We start from the raw sequence: 14,222 nt of genomic DNA, 5'->3' as shown, positions 1-14,222 counted from the left end.
CGAAATCCGTCGCTGATTTCGCATCATCACGGCTCCACGAGCACAAAATAGTCCCATCCATAACATTGAGGTGGACGGGGGATCTCATCTTTAATGTCCATTATCTCAAAACTACACTTTAGAAGCTAGGATGGAGGCAGATGCTACGCTTATGTTACATGTATAAAAAGCTCCCGGTCCGCCATTACACAACTCCACGTGGACAACGATCGGTTCCGGCGCAGGACGCGATGACGTCAGACCGGAAGTGTTTGCGCTGTGGACTTCTGGCCTTCAAAATAAGATAACGGGGGTGATGCCAACCTGAGACTGGCATCGTGGACTTTATAATCCGTTAATTTCATGGGCACTAAATGAGTTAATACATTTGACATTTCACTCTGTACTTAGTCTGCTCTTTTCCCCCTCTACACCAAAGCTCTTTGCCTAAAATAGCCGATCTACAAGCCCTGTAGATCTGCTATTTTTGGCAAAAGTTCTCACAGAATATAGACGCTATCTATCGCTTTCTATCACTCAAAGATTTTGGAGGACCCCCTGTAGTAACTCTGAGTACCCCCCTAGAGGGGGTTGAAGACCCCTGATCCATAGACCAGTGCTTTTCAAAGAGAGGGTCCTTTGACGACATTCCATGATTTCCACAGAAGAGTTAATTCATGGATCACTTGAACCACTTACCCCTACTGTATATACAGTACTTCAGCTTTGAAAAATAGCCAATCTACAATTTGTGAGTTTGTAAATCTTGTAAATGTTTTTTTTATTTACATTTTCAAATAACTTTAGGAATATTATTTGCAACATTACCAACACAAATCTTGTTTGGGGGGTCCCCTGGCACAAAAATATGTTCAGATGGTGGGGGGTCTATAGATTGTTCAGGGCTGCAGTCTACAGGTAGGTAAATGCAATTCCTTTTGATTTGACTTTTTAAAACCTCCGTGCCAATTAAGTTCACAAGCAACATGCAATGACGGCATGTCCTATTACAGTGGTTCTCAAGCTTTGACATTTGAAGGTCTCCAATTAACTTGTCTTTGACAGCGTACAAATGGAAGCAAATGGATTTGGTTCCATTTGTACACTGTCAAAGTTACAGACTTCTAAGGGTCAATTTAGACTCCCATAAAGGAACCTAGAGAGTCCCCTGAAATCCACTTTGAGAACCACTGTCCCGTTAGCCCTGCGTGGTGGGGTGGGGGGGGGGGGAGCCAAGGACACCAGTCAATGAGCAATATCAATTTACCTAATGGACTATCAAACAATGTGCTTAACCATTTAGAAGGGCCGTACTTGGCGCTTTGGCGGCGGTGCGGTGCCTAAGAAGACTGCACTGGTTCAGTACGACGCCTGTGCTGTCCAAACCAGACGCATTAGCTTCTCTCGTCGCCCAACTGTAGCACTCTGCGCACCCAGCTCCTCCACCCCCCCCCCCACCCCCCCTCCCCCCCCCCCCCCCCCCGCGATCTGTCTTCTGACACCGCTAACATGACCACCCACCTGTCTGTCTGTTTTCTGTCTGTTGTCTGTCTGTCTGTCTGTCTGTCTGTCTGTCGCTCTTGAGCTGGTAACTATCCCTTCATTTCTCACACTCACTCACATCAACAACAATTACTACTACTACTATTAGTACTCCTTTCGTATGACTGGCAGTCACCCTAAAGACTATAAAAACGGGTGCCCAGTGCCTCCTTACCTGGCAGGCTGGCACATGGCATCATCACGGGTTGGATTGGGGTATAGCGTCATATGATATCCATATCTTGTACTTGTACATCAAGCTGCCTTACGCTACAGAAACAGGACAGCCTCATGGCTCAGGAACCTCTGCTTTCCAAGGCTACGTACTTAGTATTACTACAAGTAAGGACGCCCTAAGGGCAAGAAGTGACCGCCAGGTCGCGCTGAAACAACAGAGAGCTTCTAAATACGACACATTTCAGAAGAAGGAGTTTAACAATTTATCTGGCAACGCACGCACAGCACGCCAAGCGCGCGTTTGCGCACACACACACACACACACACACACACACACACACACACACACACACACACACACACACACACACACACACACACACACACACACACACACACACACACACACACAACACACACACACACACAGGCTGAAAATGTTATATTCGAATATCAAATAATCCTCGAATATTGTACAAAAATGTACATTCGAATGTAAACAATGTATATCCGATTTTTTTTTTTTTTTAAAGAAGCCAAAAAAATAATAAAATCCGGCCATGCACCGTTAACTCTCAGCCACACATGGTTCTACTCTTGAAGTAAAGCTCTCAGTTATGGAATTATAGAACTCACCCTGCTCCAGGCATGTGCACACATAGACATTAAAGGGGGCTTAAGCGATCACAACACCAGAGGCAGCTCCACTAATCATGATCAACGTAGATTTAACACTAAACAAGGCTCTAACTCGTTCTCCTGCTATACCATCAACATGTGGAACGCCCTTCCACAAGCCTTAAAGGAGAGCAAATCCCAAGCCTCCTTCAAAATTGGTATGAAAAGTCACCTTCAGACAGAATGCAGCATCTTATGTTGAAAGAATTGCCCTCTCTGTGTAGAAATAGAGCATTGAAAATAGCAGACCTCCAAGCTCACAATGCGTCGCAGCGCGACACGTTGTGAGCTTGGAGGTCTGCTATTTTCGAGATTTTCACCAACAGGCCCCTTTTAGAAATGTCAGCCCCTGCCTCTCTAACATTCTCTGCACGTCCCTGCCCTGCTCTCTCATCACACAGTCTGTGGTTGAGAGGCTGTTGGCATGAGAGCTTCACCCTCTGAGTCTGTGAGGAACAAACAAACTGTTGCAGAAAAGATATCTTTCTGCTAATCTGCCATCTTCCCCTTGCAATGAAGGAAGGAACTCTGAACTCACCATCATATCGTTGAACTCACCATCATATTGTTGTCTCCACGGCATTTCCAGACTAAGAAAATGTAAATCCATCTCAGCAGGGAAAGTAAACATGCAGACCTTAGTGAATGTAGTGTTACACTGAAAAAGGTGACCTATGGAATAACGTTACCCCAGGAGGAGCTGTTGCCTAGTACACATGGTCACAATTCTGTGTGATACAGTTGACATGCATCTTCTACTGCTCAATGAGTGACAAAGGGAATTAGCAGATCAGTGATGTAAAAAGTAAAAACTTAAAAACCTATTCTGTATTTTACTGCTATAGACACTGTAGATGAGCCAGAGCACACTATAGTGTCCTGGTTCCAGTTAATAGAGGCTGCATTTTGATCCAACTGTAAATGAGGAAAGGGTTGTCAGGGTCAAACCCATCGAGAGGGAATTACAGTCCAGTCCAGAGAGGTTATAAAAGCATGGAGCACTTTGTTCTCTTTGTTCTGTACTCAGGAGATTAAAAGGAAAGGGCTTTCATTTGGCTGTGGGTCTAAACTGGTCTAAACTGGTCTAAACTGGTCTAAACTGGTGGGAAAAGAAAGAAAAGAAAGCAAGAAAGCAGGGGCGTCAATTGGGTATGGCAGGGGTATGCAGCTGCCATACCCTGGGTCCAGGGGGGAAAATAAAGGTTACTTTTAAATATAAATCCATGAATGTCTCTTTGTCTATCTATGCTGGTTATTATGTTGTTAAATTACAGTAAAATAACTACAAATGGAAAATGGAACAAAATGGTCACTTTAACAAGGTATTATAATTATATTCTCCACACTTTTATTCTCCCCATCTTGACAGAATGGTATATTCCCAGGTTCCGCAGGTCAGCTGCACAGGTGCAATGCATTATTGCCAAGTTTAGCTGCACTTGAACAACCGTTCCAGGCTGCCATATCCAGCCCAAGAAACCGTTGAAACCCGGGGGAAAAAACGGACAAAACCAGAGTTTTGGCCGTGCACGCGTATGAAGACTCCCATCTTTGCCATACCCTAGCTTTTGCTGAACAAGAAAGAAAGAAAGAAAGAAAGAAAGAAAGAAAGAAAGAAAGAAAGAAAGAAAGAAAGAAAGAAAGAAAGAAAGAAAGAAAGAAAGAAAGAAAGAAAGAAAGAAAAGAAAATAAAGAAGAAAAGAAAGAAAGAAAGAAAGAAAGAAAGAAAGAAAGAAAGAAAGAAAGAAAGAAAGAAAGAAAGAAAGAAAGAAAAGAAAAGAAAAGAAAGAAAGAAAAGAAAAGAAAAGAAAAGAAAAGAAAGAAAAGAAAGAAAGAGAAAGAAAGAAAGAAAGAAAGAAAGAAAGAAAGAAAGAAAGAAAGAAAGAAAAGAAAAGAAAAGAAAAGAAAAGAAAAGAAAAGAAAGAAAAGAAAGAAAGAAAGAAAGAAAGAAAGAAAGAAAGAAAGAAAGAAAGAAAGAAAGGAATCATCACAACACTACTGACTGAGTTAGTTAAAATTCAAAGAAGAGTTGGAACAAGACATACGGTACATTCCTCTAACTAAAACAAGACATACGGTACATTCCTCTGACAGACCAAGGCTACGTGACAAGAGCTGGAAGGGCCACGAAAATAATTAGGCTTACATCAAATAGAGGGAGAAAAAATATATATCATTTCATGTTACGCTCTTCTGAAGTGAAACAGAATTATCGTCGTTGATAGGGTGGAAACCCTATGTCCAAAACCGTTGGTTTTGTATTTATCATTTTAAAAATGATTTAAACCAGTGAAAACAGCTGATCTGCAAGCACACAACGCCTCACACCGCGAGGCGTTGTAGATCTTGTAGATTTGCTGTTTTCACTACTTTTGTGCGACGGCCTTGTGTGATGAAGCAGGGCTTTGCTTTGTGAAAATAATTGTACAAATTTGAAACTTGGAGATACAAGGTTTCTGCCCGCCGACAGTGACGGTATAAGAGTTGTATCTCTTTGACTGTGAGGTATTAGAAGTTAAAGCTCAGCAGAATGGACAGGCCATACATCACCGGGCCATTATGCCCGCTGTGGCGGGACTCTGACATCACCGGGCCATTATGCCCCGCCGTGGCGGAGCTCTGGAACACAAATTGGATTACCTGTCCGCTCACAGCTACTTATTATCCCACACTGACACTACTGGACGTTTTATGGAAAAGTACCGCCGTTCGTCACAGACACACAGCTTTATGAAATATCCATCCAACATACAGTAGACCAGCTTTATGAAATATCCATCCAACATACAGTAGACCAGCTTTATGAAATATCCATCCAACATACAGTAGACCAGCTTTATGAAATATCCATCCAACATACAGTAGACCAGCTTTATGAAATATCCATCCAACATAGACCAGGGTGTCTGGTAAAGAAAGAAAGAAACTTAATACTTTGAATCCACTTTCAGAAATGGCGAAAATAGCACATCTACAAGCTTGTAGATGTGCTCTGTTTTCACTACTTGACAATTTCTTTGACAATTTAGTTTCTTTGTGGGTCAATTATTATTAGGAATGCACCGATATGGAAATTCTTGTCCAATTGTTGGCCATCTGGCCAGTGATGTATATCGGACCAGTTACCCATATATGGAGATCCATATACTGTATATGGAGATATGCTGTGAGAGTTTTTCGTTATGTGAAAGTCCTATGATGTCGACATCTGACATCATATCTGACCTCATACCCTTTTATGCCCATACATGGAGATCCCTGTCTGTAGAACTAGCCGTTAGTGTGGTGTGTGGCCTCCATATATGGGCATTCCCATATGAAGTCCTGTTAGACACTCTGAACGTTGATACGCGGAAAAGGTTTGTGTTTTACAGATATTTGCCATTGCAATCCTCCCGGCCAAACCAGCCGTCATTTCCTACATACTGTAGAGATGAATGGTTTAACCCTAACCCTTTCACACAATCATGCTACTAGCAGGATCAGCCAGGTGGTCATAATATTATAACTTCAGCCTGGGAACCCATTTGGTAAAAAAAGGAGAGTACATAAAAAGAAGCCAGAGTAGAGTAGTTGAACGTGGGCGTTGTGCACTGAAAACACCCCAACGCAAAGCTCAGGACGCGTCGCGCTGCATTGTGAGGCGTTTGTCTGTTCTGTGGATGCACTGGTTTAAGGACAACGCAGTCCATACTGTACCCGCCCCTTCACCGCCGACTGCCTGAGTTTGACGCCATGCGGATGGTGTTTCCATAGAGAAGGACGCTTCTCACCCGCATCGCCAACGCATGCCCCTCCCTGGGAATTATCGCCACCCCCTCCGGTCAAAATCTCTTTGGATCGACATCATTCTCACGGATGGCATATTTTGTATTCAGAACGACGATTTTCTTTTTCCCAAACGCAGCGAGTTTGCAGTTTGATAATGTGATGTGTGCGGGGAGCTCATATTTCATGCATTCACTTTCCCTCCCGTCCTCTCTCTCTCTCTCACCCCTCCCACGCAGGCAGGTGCACACATAGACATCAAAGGGGGCTTGAGCCCCCTGCCCTTTTAGCCATGTGTAAACAAAAGTGTCCTCTCCAGACCATGAATGCAGTTTTTACAATGGTGAAAGAAATGCAAATGTCCCCTCTTTCCATGCCATACCTGAAGGCAGCATTCAAGAGAATTGCCTTGTCCAAACTCTCCTGAACTTGAATGCAGCATCTTATGTTGAAAGAATTGCCCTCTGTGAAAATAGCCGACCTCCAAGCTCACAACGCGTCGCAGCACAACGCGTTGTGAGCTTGGAGGTCTGCTATTTTCGATATTTTCACCAAAAGGCCCTTTTAGAGATTTCAGTCCCTGCCTCTCTAACATTCTCTGCACGTCCCTGCACACGCACACACACACGCACGCACACACACACACACACACACACACACACACACACACACACACACACACACACACACACACACACACACACGCACGCACACACACACACACACACACACACACACACACACACACACACACACACACACAAACACACACACAAAGGGCGTGTTGTTTCCCCCGGCAATAAATGGCCATATTATGCTGATGTATACGAGGTTAGGGGAAGGTGTCGTATAAAAGGCGGTGTGATGAAGGCTCTGCCGTGGCCTTGACTCCGACGTGAAGAAAAAAAAAACCTTTACAGCCTTGTGAAACACAGAGAGGCTCGTCTCCCCCCGAATAAACATTCAATCGAAAGCCCCGCCTGATTTACGAGACGGGCGGACGGGAGTAAATCTGAATACTGGTTCTAGTAAATGTTAAAGCGTCTGGGGGATTTTTTTGGGTGACCGTCTTTTTTACTGTTAATTGGGTTTGGGACGCCATACGAGCTGACGCCATACGAGCTGCTTGTACCTTCGTTTCTGTCGGGTGGAAACCTTGTATGTCTCCAAAACCGTTAACTTTCATGGTTCAAATGCCTGTCAATCCGCTACGTTGCTATCGTTTCGTGACGCTGTAGCATAACGAGGTACAGCGTTCATTTTACCCCCCCAAAAAGGAATCTGTTAAAACCGATGAAAGCAGCCGTGCCATTTTAGATTTGAGCCATAGACACAGCAACATACGTTTATCAGCAAACTAGATTTGGTGGTTCTCAAAAATTGCAAATTTAACAAGCTCACAGCACTTTCTTTTAGATTTTTCTCTTCTTTTTATTTTCTTCTCTTTATTATCGTAATATCGTTACTCATTTTGGTCTGATCTGCTGCACGTCAATGGTTTCATTTTCCAATCCTCCTTTCTTGTCTTAGTTTCTCGTATTATCAGTGTTTCTCTGTGTATACAGAGATAAAGGGAGGAAAACGCAACAAAAGAAGGGAATAGAAATGCACTGCTGTAGCCATGTAATATGTACTTTTCCCTAATACAAATATTTAAATGTTTATGTGGCCACACCCACCAGTTCATTAAGTATGCCTGGTTGTCATGGTGACCCAGCTGAAGTTAGCCACACCCACAGTGTTGGTTGAATGAAAAATCATGAAAATGTGTGCAAGTCTTTGAACATTTCTAAGGTCCTTCTAAGGTTTTTTGAAAAACGTATGTTTCTATATCAGTGGCGCTCAAACTTTTTCATGTGAAGGACCACCAAAATGATATGTATTTGACCACGGACCCCCATCTCAATATATTTAGTTCCAGGGACCCCCCAGAAGCAAAATTTGAGTACAAATGTTTGCTTAAATTAAAACATAATATTCAAAGATTTGCACACATTTTCACGACGTTTAAAAAATAGCAGATCTACAAGAGCATGTATATCTGCTATTTTTCAATAGCTGAAGTATAAAATAGTTAAGGCCCCTCCAGCCCCTACCCCCCCCCCCCCCCCTCGCTGCAGCTGTGATTACAACACTTTACGGCTCGCTCGCTAATTGAGCCATTATGGTCTCTTGAATCAACAGGCTTTAAGACGGCCGGGAGCCACTTAGCAAATAGATCACACCCATCAAACAGTGTGTGTGTGTGTGTGTGTGTGTGTGTGTGTGTGTGTGTGTGTGTGTGTGTGTGTGTGTGTGTGTGTGTGTGTGTGTGTGTGTCACAGACTGTAAAAGATAAATGGACAACGTGACGCCATTGGTTTCTACAGACTGAAAATGAAGCCTATTTTAGAGCGATTTAAAAATACCGTAAATGAATCAACCTGTAAATAACGTACTTGAAACAGTCTTTTTTTCCCGCTCTTTACCAAATCTCATGGCCGACATGTTGCTGTGGACCCCCTTGGAAACCCCTCAAGGACCCTGTGGGGGGTCCCCGGACCCCACTTTGAGAACCACTGCTCTCCACAGCAAAATTCCACAGAGCAACAGCAATTCATTGACTCTGCCATCAGTCCAATCTAATCCAACTCTATTTATAAAGCACTTTTATAAAAACTGCAGAGTTGACAAAAAGTGCTGTACAGTCAATAAACAGGAAGGAGGCTCACATAAAAAAGAAAAAAACATTAAAAAAGACAACGGGCAGAATACTTCAAGAACAATAAGACCGAAAATAGAACCAGGGTTAGGGTTAAAATAGAACCAGGCACGACTCATGAAGCTGGGTTAAAATAGAACCAGGCACGACTCTCAAAGCTGGGTTAAAATAGAACCAGGCACGACTCTCAAAGCTGGGTTAAAATAGAACTAAGCACGACTCTCAAGCTGAGGTTAAAATAGAACCAGGCACGACTCTCAAAGCTGGGTTAAAATAGAACCAGGCACGACTCTCAAAGCTGGGTTAAAATAGAACCAGGCACGACTCTCAAGCTGAGGTTAAAATAGAACCAGGCACGACTCTCAAAGCTGGGTTAAAATAGAACCAGGCACGACTCTCAAGCTGAGGTTAAAATAGAACCAGGCACGACTCTCAAGCTGAGGTTAAAATAGAACCAGGGTTAGGGTTAAAATAGAACCAGGCACGACTCTCAAGCTGAGGTTAAAAGCCAAGGTATTAAAATTAGTTCCAAGACAAAAAACAAACAAAACAGGTAGCATTTATCTGTTGATCCAATTTAAAATCACTGTCCATTTTGACAGCAAAAGGTCGCAAGTTACTATGAACAGCTCCACTGTCCGTCCGTCCGTCCGTCTGTCCGTCCGTCCGTCCGTCCGTCACGTCACACTTTTGCCCCACTCTTATCTCCAGACCTCCATTCAGAAACACCCCCACTTAGAAACATCCCCATTCAGAAACACCCCCACTGAGGTTAGGGTTGTGTTTAGGTGACACCTCCATTTTAGACTAATGGAAGTCAATGTTCTGAATGGCAACGTTTCTGAATGGAGATGTGTATGTTCTGAATGGAGATGTGTATGTTCTGAATGGAGATGTGTATGTTCTGAATGGAGATGTGTATGTTCTGAATGGAGATGTGTATGTTCTGAATGGAGATGTGTATGTTCTGAATGGAGATGTGTATGTTCTGAATGGAGATGTGTATGTTCTGAATGGAGATATGTATGTTCTGAATGGAGATGTGTGTGTTCTGAATGGAGATGTGTGTGTTCTGAATGGAGATGTGTATGTTCTGATTGGAGATGTGTATGTTCTGAATGGAGATGTGTATGTTCTGAATGGAGATGTGTATGTTCTGAATGGAGATGTGTATGTTCTGAATGGAGATGTGTGTGTTCTGAATGGAGATGTGTATGTTCTGAATGGAGATGTGTATGTTCTGAATGGAGATGTGTATGTTCTGAATGGAGATGTGTATGTTCTGAATGGAGATGTGTATGTTCTGAATGGAGATGTGTATGTTCTGAATGGAGATGTGTATGTTCTGAATGGAGATGTGTATGTTCTGATTGGAGATGTGTGTGTTCTGAATGGAGATGTGTATGTTCTGAATGGAGATGTGTATGTTCTGAATGGAGATGTGTATGTTCTGAATGGAGATGTGTATGTTCTGATTGGAGATGTGTATGTTCTGAATGGAGATGTGTATGTTCTGAATGGAGATGTGTATGTTCTGAATGGAGATGTGTATGTTCTGAATGGAGATGTGTGTGTTCTGAATGGAGATGTGTATGTTCTGAATGGAGATGTGTATGTTCTGAATGGAGATGTGTATGTTCTGAATGGAGATGTGTATGTTCTGAATGGAGATGTGTATGTTCTGAATGGAGATGTGTATGTTCTGAATGGAGATGTGTATGTTCTGAATGGAGATGTGTATGTTCTGATTGGAGATGTGTGTGTTCTGAATGGAGATGTGTATGTTCTGAATGGAGATGTGTATGTTCTGAATGGAGATGTGTATGTTCTGAATGGAGATGTGTATGTTCTGATTGGAGATGTGTATGTTCTGAATGGAGATGTGTATGTTCTGAATGGAGATGTGTATGTTCTGATTGGAGATGTGTGTGTTCTGAATGGAGATGTGTATGTTCTGAATGGAGATGTGTATGTTCTGAATGGAGATGTGTGTGTTCTGAATGGAGATGTGTGTGTTCTGAATGGAGATGTGTATGTTCTGATTGGAGATGTGTATGTTCTGAATGGAGATGTGTATGTTCTGAATGGAGATGTGTATGTTCTGATTGGAGATGTGTATGTTCTGAATGGAGATGTGTATGTTCTGAATGGAGATGTGTATGTTCTGATTGGAGATGTGTGTGTTCTGAATGGAGATGTGTGTGTTCTGAATGGAGATGTGTGTGTTCTGAATGGAGATGTGTATGTTCTGATTGGAGATGTGTGTGTTCTGAATGGAGATGTGTATGTTCTGATTGGAGATGTGTATGTTCTGAATGGAGATGTGTGTGTTCTGATTGGAGATGTGTATGTTCTGAATGGAGATGTGTATGTTCTGAATGGAGATGTGTGTGTTCTGAATGGAGATGTGTGTGTTCTGAATGGAGATGTGTGTGTTCTGAATGGAGATGTGTATGTTCTGATTGGAGATGTGTGTGTTCTGAATGGAGATGTGTATGTTCTGATTGGAGATGTGTATGTTCTGAATGGAGATGTGTGTGTTCTGATTGGAGATGTGTATGTTCTGAATGGAGATGTGTGTGCTCTGAATGGAGATGTGTATGTTCTGTTCTGAATGGAGATGTGTATGTTCTGAATGGAGATGTGTATGTTCTGAATGGAGATGTGTGTGTTCTGAATGGAGATGTGTGTGTTCTGAATGGAGATGTGTATGTTCTGAATGGAGATGTGTGTGTTCTGAATGGAGATGTGTATGTTCTGAATGGAGATGTGTATGTTCTGAATGGAGATGTGTATGTTCTGAATGGAGATGTGTATGCCAAAACGCTGCACACACACTCCCCTTGGCTGCCAAACCCCAAACCCCCGGCCCTGATTTCTCACATGCCCCTCTTCTAGCGCCACCATGAGGTTGCCGAGCTGACGGTCGCTTATCTCCCGATTAGGGAGTCTTACTGGTATCAATGTGTAGTGTGTAAAGGTGGTTGCAAACTGCACTGCGTGTTTTCGTTGCGTTTTGGAAATCCGAAAGCTGTAGGCCAGGGAGAGAGAGAGGAAAGAGAGAGAGAGCAAGGGACTCAGTGCAACAGCTGCGAAAATCAAAAAAAACAACCCTGGTCCGAAAATAAATACAAAACCGGCGGCAGTGTGCAAACGTGATTGACATAACGTGAGGTTGATTTTTTTATTCACGCACTCCGAAAATCACTCCAACATTCGCCCGAAAAACGCAGTGTGCAAAGACCTTAAGAGGCTATCGCGGGTATTTAGTGTGAAGTCTGTTTCACACTTAAACTGCCAGAGGAGATTCTTTGTGAGGAGAAAAAACCCAACCAATTTCCCTGAGTGAATTATTATCTCACCAGTGAATTATTATCTCACGTCATTTTATTCAGGGAAAAATAAACCCCCAATCTAAAGCCCTCTCAATATGGTGGCTCTGTAGTGGTGACCCTGGAACAGTTAAGGCTGTGTGATATCATCTGATGCTGAGGCCTGTGGTCACTTTAATCCCCTGGACAATGAGATTATCCTCCATGTTGGACTAGTGGGCCAAGACCTGCCTTTAGATGTGTGTCTAAGGCACGCACACACACACACACACACACACACACACACACACACACACACACACACACACACACACACACACACACACACACACACACACACACACACACACACAGACGCACGCACATGCTGAGACCCAGGCACGTGCACACATAGACATCAAAGGGGGCTTGAGCCCCTGCCCTTTTATCCGTCTGTAAAAAGTGCCCTCTCCAGACCATGAATGCAGTTTTACTGAAGGAAATACAAATGCCCCCTCTTTCCATGCCATACCTGAAGGCAGCATTCAAGAGAATTGCCTTGTCCAAACTCTCCTGAACTTGAATGCAGCCTCTTATGTTGAATGAATTGCCCTCTCTGTGTAGAAATCCATGCCGTTACGCCACATCTCCAGTATTCACTTGATTATGCTTAGTTCAGTGTGGTATCAAGCACCGAAAACAGCTGACCTCCAAGCTTGGAGGTCTGCTATTTTCGATATTTTCACCAAAAGGCCCTTTTAGAAATTTCAGCCCCTGACTCTCTAACATTCTCACACACGATGAGCCCCACCTCAGTGATGGGAAGTCATTTCAGTCAAGTACTGAATCTAAGTACAATTTTGAGTTACTTGTGTATTTTGTTATATCTTCACTGTCAGGCAGAAACCTTGTATCTCCAAGTTTCAAATGTGTACATTTTTTTCTTCTTCCTAAAGTAAAGCCCTGTTTCATCATACAAGACTGTCGCACAAGACTAGTGAAAACAGCAGATCTACAAGCACACAACGCCTCAAAATGATAAATACAAAACGAACGGTTTTGGACATGCAAGGTTTCCAGCCGACAACAACGACATATAGCTACTTTATATATCTACTCCACTATATCTCTGAGGCAAATGTACTTTTTACTCTAAGACAATGGTTTGACAGCTTTACGTACATAGCTCCAATAAGTCCAATTGAGCCCAATTTTTACTCCGGCCTTTCAAAAGTAGTCGATCTACAAGCTCACAAGGTGTGTGAACGTGTTGAAAATAACGAGTACTTTTACTTTTGGTCAATTCAAGTAAGAAATGGTACGATTATAGTGAGAGAAATAATCATGTTTTCATGTTCATGGTGAATATTAACGCTCAATGTATTCCACAACACATCCCGAGCAAAACACAAATAATACAGCAGCAGCCAAATAATGCAGTATAGCTGAATAATACATACTGTACACATACTGTACACAATTATGAATAATAGATAAAAGGTGCATCTTTAACCATCCATGTTGGCTGCACAAGGCTGCAATAACTGGAACTGTCATGAAAAATGTATTTTATTTATTTTGTATTTTTTCACGAATTGTAGTAAGCACACACACGCACGCACGCACGCACGCACGCACGCACGCACGCACGCACGCACGCACGCACACACACACACACACACACACACACACACACACACACACACACACACACACACACACACACACACACACACACACACACACACACACACACACACACACACACACAGTACGTTTGTACTGACATTGGAAACATTCTGAATAGCCTAACAGGCCGTTGACTTGAAATTAGGGATGGGACGATAATCGTGATTAGTGTTTATCGTGATAATATAATATACTCACAATATATTATACCAAATCTCTTCGCGAAAAAATAGCCGATCTATAAGCTTGCGTTGTGAGCTTGCACATCTGCAATTTTTGGGCAAATGTTTCGCCCCAGGATAATGGATGTTGGGAATATTTTTTATTATCATGATACGGTAAATCACAATGTATTTTCATATCGTCCCATCTCTAAT

The sequence above is a fragment of the Nannobrachium achirus genome (assembly GCF_963921795.1).
Source record: "Nannobrachium achirus genome assembly, chromosome: 16".
Lineage (NCBI taxonomy): Eukaryota > Metazoa > Chordata > Actinopteri > Myctophiformes > Myctophidae > Nannobrachium > Nannobrachium achirus.
This window is presented reverse-complemented; position numbering follows the sequence as displayed.